This window comes from Schistocerca gregaria, chromosome 4 (genome assembly GCF_023897955.1).
Source record: "Schistocerca gregaria isolate iqSchGreg1 chromosome 4, iqSchGreg1.2, whole genome shotgun sequence".
Taxonomy (NCBI): domain Eukaryota; kingdom Metazoa; phylum Arthropoda; class Insecta; order Orthoptera; family Acrididae; genus Schistocerca; species Schistocerca gregaria.
Window position 1 is genome coordinate 439,125,341 of NC_064923.1, and position 7,790 is coordinate 439,133,130.

The 7,790-nt window shown below is 43.2% G+C and overlaps 2 non-coding genes across 2 annotated transcripts; both read left to right on the forward strand.

Moving 5' to 3' along the window:
- The first annotated feature begins 1,856 nt into the window (after positions 1 to 1,856).
- Trnas-cga (transfer RNA serine (anticodon CGA)) lies at positions 1,857 to 1,931 on the forward strand. The gene has a single exon. It is a non-coding gene; the product is annotated as a tRNA-Ser (tRNA).
- A 5,374-nt stretch (positions 1,932 to 7,305) lies between these two features.
- Trnas-cga (transfer RNA serine (anticodon CGA)) lies at positions 7,306 to 7,380 on the forward strand. Its single transcript has one exon. It is a non-coding gene; the product is annotated as a tRNA-Ser (tRNA).
- The last annotated feature ends 410 nt before the right edge of the window (positions 7,381 to 7,790 follow it).

Consider the following 7,790-nt stretch of genomic DNA (forward strand, 5'->3'; position numbering starts at 1 on the left):
CCCTGTTGCACGCCAGAGGTTACATTATCGTCTGTAGACGTCTCTCCTTTGAGAACAACATACTGTGTTCTGTTTGCTAAAAACTCTTCAATCCAGCCACACAGCTGGTCTGATATTACATAGGCTCTTACATGGACAAATCTGATATGACCCGTTTCGATTATGCTAGCAGACAGCTTCAGATCATAAAATTATCGTTACCATGTGTAAATCGTCACATGCTGCGCAATGAAGAAACGTGTTATTTACTTTCGCACTACCAATAGGAATTGGCGGGGGCCATAGTTTATGCCTTTACGACCACCTTGTGAAAACATTATAATCAAGTGACATACGTTATATTTTAAAATTCGGAAAAAGTTACTCTCTTTAATGACTTCTTCTACCAGATTCCACATATGTTTCAAATTATTCTATTGAACTTAACCCAAAATTTTAACTTCCAATAATAGTTGTCACTTTCCCCAAAAAATATCATGTTCTGCATATCAAGGTTCAGGGCCTTACTTACACATCAGTATCTATTTAACAAGTATGTTGGGAGTTAAAGTCAACAACAAAGAACGAACTGCGCATATATATATATATACTGGAAGTGGGTTAATATTATTAAGAGCGCTTTGTGTTCTGAAAGGTATTTTAAGGTTCTGGAAAGTATTTATACATCAGAATCTCTATAAGAACTATGTTGTTAGTGTAACTCAACAACAACTAACGAATTTTGGTTTTTCGAATTTTTTTTTAGTTCTGGACATCTTCCTCCCCCGTAATGCGCATTATGGAAAATGCCTCGGTATTGCCAGGATTAAAACAGATTTTTTTTAAAACTGAAAATTAAGAATTTACCGCACAAACGTGGTAATGTCAAGTCTAACGAGCAATAATAATGTAATTGTTTATCCACGGACTTGTACACTAGTTGCAGTAAAGGAAACCTACTCTTTCTAGCAGAAAGAAATAAATGTGTAGCAGAGTCCAGTGTCACTGTTTTGCATACGAATGAATCTAAACAACAGTGAACGTTGACGTAAGGGAATTCCATAGTCCAACCTTTCAAGGGCACCTAGAGGAGAAGCAGTCTTCCTGTGACTTTCATGTAACCAACAGAAGTGTTTCTATTCATCTCTTATAATAACTCTACAAATTTCTATACGAAATAATTTCACACCCTGCTGTTTTGCAGTTATTAGTCTTACTAAAAAGGGGGTAATCATGGCATTTCGGCATTTATTTGTTACAGTGTCGTCACGTGATTACTGTATTTACAGTACACGGACACGTTGTAGCGTGAAATAACAAAAAATAAAGGCTCCATACTTTGGTGAGGTTTGTTAGGACTGTCAGTATAACATGAAGAACACTTCAATATTGTCTTTGCGTTAAACACGTTATGGGCTAAAAACGAAAACTGTAGCTGTAATGACTTCACTTTTAAATGAACTCTGAGCAGAATTACTTTCAGTATTGCTGTTAACTGTCTTTGCAGAACTGTGGATTTTTACGTAACGCGCAACCATTTTATCTCACACCACAGACTACAAATTCTCTGAAACATGAGCTCTATTTTCAGAATGAGATTTTCACTCTGCAGCGGAGTGTGCGCTGATATGAAACTTCCTGGCAGATTAAAACTGTGTGCCCGACCGAGACTCGAACTCGGGACATTTGCTTTTCGCGGGCAAGTGCTCTACCAACTGAGCTACCGAAGCACGACTCACGGCTGGTACTCACAGCTTTACTTCTGCCAGTACCTCACCTCCTACCTTCCAATTTTTACAGGAGAGCTTCTGTCAAGTTTGGAAGGTAGGAGGCGAGGTACTGGCAGAAGTAAAGCTGTGAGTAGCGGCCGTGAGTCGTGCTTCGGTAGCTCAGTTGGTAGAGCACTTGCCCGCGAAAGGCAAAGGTCCCGAGTTCGAGTCTCGGTCGGGCACACAGTTTTAATCTGCCAGGAAGTTTCATGAGCTCTATTATTTATGTCAAATATCTGGTTCCATATATGTGTAGGCAATTCACATTTTATTTGGTTAAGCTTACTGAATATCATTTACGTAACAAAAAATGATATTTTGCCTTTCTAGCTTCTACTGGGTAACGTACTCGACATGTGTAATCCGGTACGAGTGGAACTTGAAGCTAAATCTGAAAGTTCTTGCAACTAATTTTAATATTTCGTTAGACGTCAAGAATTTATGACTTCTCTTTAGACAGATATGGCTCTCTAGGCCGTATTTAACAAAGGCGGCCAACGATTCACATAGTACACTAATCTTAATATCATACCACTCAGGAAAGAACAATACCTTTACACAAACAAAAAATGTTATTTTAAACTTTACAATAATAAAGGTATTTTCAAACATAAATCAAGAAATTATTATTTGTTTCATATCTCGAGAGATATACGTCGAATGAAATGCTAGTGTGTCCTTTTAGTTCAGCGGTACTAGCTAGAGAAAGGAAACATTATTACAAATAAAAAAAAAACAGACATCTAGTATTTATAATGTCTTTGACTTTCTCTGAGAGATCACACACACACACTACTCAGTATTAAGTCTCTGGTTCAGTTCACCTTGAAAATGACACAAGAGTACTTTCCACCGTACATTTGATGCAAAAGTGTTTAAATATGAAAATTCATGAATTGTTGCGTCCACCACAGACAAGATGGCTGTCTTTGCGTGGTGGAATGTTTTGCGTCTTTATTTTTATTACAGGTACCTAGAGAAGAGGTAGGTTGCGACGAAAGAAAATCACCGATCTCTCAATGACAATTTTTAAAAGTTTTTTTGCCTATATTTTACCCAAAATTCACAGATTTAAAATAAGTATTTCCAGATTGGCTGGCAACGCTGCACACTGCCCGTACGTCCAGTCAGTGAATCAGCTGCGGGACCACCGGTTAAAACTCGAGTCGGTCTCTCGGCCATGATGTCTAGGCCCCAAGCTCCCCAGACACTTCGTGTCACCGACTGGCCATTAAAAGTTAACGCCAGCATCAATTCACAAAATACATGTGTAATAACACCTGCAAAGAAGTGGTTAATGTTTGTCATTCGCACTACTTTCAAACGTGTTTTTAGTATTACTGTTTACTTGCGGGCTGCGCTAAGCATTGTATAGTCCTGCTTCTGTTCGACATTTTGCTATTCATTTTCGGCTAATCATAGTCTCGACACTTTTGTACCATGCTTTTTCACGTAAATTAGTTTTCCTGGCAATGCACGTCGGTCTGTTTATACACATTTTGCTTTGTCGGCTTCTGCAGTGTTCGCTGCCTTCGAGAGACCGTTTGGACTGTCAGTTGTCGAGCTCTGCACAGACAAAGTCTGCCCCTCAACTTCCGACACCGCACGTACTTTGCCACATGCAGTTGCTCATCTCTCAGGTTTGACCGAAATATCCCAGTATTTATTCAAACAGTTCAGATGCATTCGCTCGTTCAGTGAAGGCCGAGCCGACCGCTGTGACCGAGCGGTTCTACGAGTAGGTACTTCAGTACGGAACTGCGCTGCTGCTACGGCCGCAGATGGATGTGTGTAATGTCCTTAGGTTAGCTATGTTTAAGTATTTGTAAGTCTAGGGGACTGATGACCTCAGATGTTAAGTCCCATGGTGTTTAGAGCCATTTGAACCACTTTTAGTGGAGCCCGTCGGCCACTTTGTTGTCGTAGTGAGAGATAATATCTGAAATCTGGTATTCTCGGCAGACTCATGACATTGTGGATCTCGGAGTATTCAATTCCCTAAACATATCCAAAATGGAATGCCCCATGTGTCTAGTTCCAGCTCCCATTCCGCATTGAAAGTTAATTCCGTCGCGCGGTGCATTGGAAACATTTTCACATGATCCAACTGAGTACAAATGACAACCCCGCCAAGGTGTAGCATTTTTACACCTTGTATACACGATACTATCGCCATCTGTATATGTTTATATCGCTATCCCATTACTTTTATCACTTCACTGTAGATACCCTAACACGCCTGGTAACAACACTAACCATGAACAACATTAATGCGTTCTGGTTTCCGTCCTGCCTGTCACAGGCAACTGAAACTCCGTTTATTATTTAGATAGCCGCTAATGGTGGTTATATGTACGAAATGACATTAAATCTGACTTTGCCTTTTAGATGCTTACAAGGGAACCTCCCGATCGCAACCCCCTCAGATTTAGTTATAAGTTGGCACAGTGGATAGGCCTTGAAAAACTGAACACAGATCAATCGAGAAAACAGGAGCAAGTTTTGTGGAACTATGAAAAAATAAGCAAAATGTACAAACTGAGTAGTCCACGCACAAGATAGCCAACATCGAGTATAGCTTCAGCTCAGGAGCGCCGTTGTCCTGTGGTTAGCGTGAGCAGCTGCGGAACGGGAGGTCCTTGGTTCAAGTCTTCCTAGAGTGGAAAGTTTAATTTTTTATTTTCAGTTTATGTGACAAACTCTTATGTTTTCATCCCTTTTTGGGAGTGATTATCAATCCAGAAGAAAACCTAAATCGGGCAAGGTAGAAGAATCTTTGTGCTCATTCGCCAAGTGTACAAGTTAGATGGGTCGACAACATATTCCTGTCATGTGACGCACATGCCGTCACCAGTGTCGTATAGAATATATCAGACATGTTTTCCTTTGGAGGAATCGGTTGACCTATGACTTTGCGATCAATTGTTTCGGTTCCCATTGGAGTGGGACGTCCTTTCGTCTTCCAGTCGCACGGTTTTGCGGTGCGGTCGCAAAACACACACACTAAACTTATTACAGTGAACAGAGACGTCAATGAACGAACGGACAGATCGTAACTTTGCGAAAATAAAGAAGGAAACTTTTTATTCGAAGGAAGACTTGAACCGCAGACCTCTCTTTTCGCAGCTGTCCACGCTAACCACGGGACCACGGCCCTCCTAAACTCACACTCTCCTTGATGTTGCCTATCTTGCACATGGACTACTCAGTTTGTATATTTTGTTTATTTTTTCATAGTTCTACACAACTTCTTCCTGTTTTCTCGACTGATCTGTGTTCAGTTCATCAAGGCCTATCCACTGTGCCACAACTAAATCTGAGGGGGGGGGGGGGGGGGTGCGATCGGGAGGTTCCCTTGTTAGAAATTCTTTTCCGGCATTGTAGTTGCAGCCGATCAATTGCGACAATCTTGAAGCAATGTAAACGGCATATTTTCAAGTAGATGATTCAAAATGTAGTATAAAAAGCGATCAATGTTGCTAACTAAGTAATGGTTCATCAATAAATAAATGTAGAAAAATGTAAATGCCCAAGCACAGTTGCAGGAACATAAAGGAAGAGGTCGGATCACGTTTCAGTTGTTGAAGGATGGGGCTGTAGACGTCCTAACATTCGCGGTGGAATTCCAGTATCCTGCGCTGTCGGCTTCTGTCTCCAGGAATATCCCGCTCCCCTCTCCGCCTCACCATCTCCCTCCCCACTGAGTGCAGCACACACACACACACACACACACACACACACACACACACACACTCACTCACACGCATAGAGACAGAGAGAGAGAGAGAGAGAGAGAGTGAGGAGGTGGGGTTTCGGTATCTGTTGAGCGCAATAAAACTGGGGCCCGCCCTCTACGGCGACAGCAGACCGGGCCCCCAAGACCCGCTGCTGATGTGATTGCGTCTGTGGAAGAGCTGTGCGTCGCCCTCAGGCGAGCAGTGGCAGTGGCTCGGTGGCCTCGCGGCGAGACGCATTTGCGAGTTGCGCACTGATTGCCTATCGGCAAGTTATCATCGTAAAGAAGGCCCCTCGGCAACACTACGTACGGTGCAGGCTAGGAAACAGAAAGCTTTTTCTTCTGGATACGATCTGTAAGAAAAGTTATGCTGCGCATTCTAATACATACTGAAACCTAATTTTGCCCACCAGCACAGAGCGACGCACTACAGTGGTCATGTCACTGACTAGAAATGATTTGTAGTCAAAGAGACGTAGATTTCACATGGTTTTGCTAAACAATATCACGCAAATGGCAGAAAATTTCCTAGGACAAGCCAACAGACGACATCCTTCCTGTGGTCTCCCTACGTGAGCAAGTGCTCCCTCTTCACTGCCCATACCGTTTAAGGTACATTAAAGATTAACCTTCATTCTTTCTATTTTTTTGCCATAACAAATACGAAACATGCCTGACCCACACATAGAGAATCCTCATGTGCTTTTTCTTACGGACTATGAATAATCCGATGTGGAATACTTGTGCCGGCCGTTGTGGGCGAGCGGTTCAAGGCGCTTTAATCCGGAACCGCGCTGGTGCTACGGTCGAAGGTTCGAATCCTGCCTCGGGCATGGCTGTGTGTGCTGTCCTTAAGTTAGTTAGGTTTAAGTAGTTCTAATTCTAAGGGACTGATGACCTCAGATGTTAAGTCCCATAGTGCTCAGAGCCATTTGAACCATTTTGGGGTACTTGTGAAGCCCCGCATGAATGGAATAAGGTCTAGGTCGTATTATTGGGTTGCAATGCTGAGACAGGGTTGTACTGTTTTTTGCAGAATTCTATCACATTCGGAATCCTGCGACAGAGATCTGATTTTTAATCCTCTTGCACAGCTGTTTCCGCCCATACTTTCGTCTCACAACAAATACACTAAACACTCTGCTTATAGCAGGCGCACAACTTCATCAGTTACTATCAGAACATCAAAGCCGTCGTCGGATATCAACTCGGAAAAAAAAGTAAATCGCATGTAATGTAGCTAGATTTTTATTCCAGAATGAGATTTTCACTCTGCAGCGGAGTGTGCGCTGATATGAAACTTCCTGGCAGATTAAAACTGTGTGCCCGACCGAGACTCGAAATCGGGACCTTTGCCTTTCGCGGGCAAGTGCTCTACCAACTGAGCTACCGAAGCACGACTCACGACCGGTACTCACAGCTTTACTTCTGCCAGTATCCGCCTCCTACCTTCCAAACTTTACACACGCTCTTCTGCGAACCATGCAGAGCTAGCACTTCTGAAAGAAAGGATATTGCGGAGACATGGCTTAGCCACAGCCTAGGGGATGTTTCCAGAATGAGATTTTCACTCTGCAGCGGAGTGTGCGCTGATATGAAACTTCCTGGCAGATTAAAACTGTGTGCCCGACCGAGACTCGAACTCGGGACCTTTGCCTTTCGCGGGCAGGTGCTCTACCAACTGAGCTACCGAAGCACGACTCACGACCGGTACTCACACCTTTACTTCTGCCAGTATCCGCCAGAAGAGCTTCTGTAAAGTTTGGAAGGTAGGAGGCGGATACTGGCAGAAGTAAAGCTGTGAGTACCGGTCGTGAGTCGTGCTTCGGTAGCTCAGTTGGTAGAGCACTTGCCCGCGAAAGGCAAAGGTCCCGAGTTCGAGTCTCGGTCGGGCACACAGTTTAAATCTGCCAGGAAGTTTCATATCAGCGCACACTCCGCTGCAGAGTGAAAATCTCATTCTGGAAACATCCCCTAGGCTGTGGCTAAGCCATGTCTCCGCAATATCCTTTCTTTCAGAAGTGCTAGTTCTGCATGGTTCGCAGAAGAGCGTGTGTAAAGTTTGGAAGGTAGGAGACGGATACTGGCAGAAGTAAAGCTGTGAGTACCGGTCGTGAGTCGTGCTTCGGGAGCTCTGTTGGTAGAGCACTTGCCCGCGAAAGGCAAAGGTCCCGAGTTCGAGTCTCGGTCGGGCACACAGTTTTAATAGATTTTTATTGTTGTGAACACGTCCCATTTACAACTACCTTAGGGAAACACAAGTAAAAGCATGTACTAATAAACAAAACAAAATGAGTATGGGACTT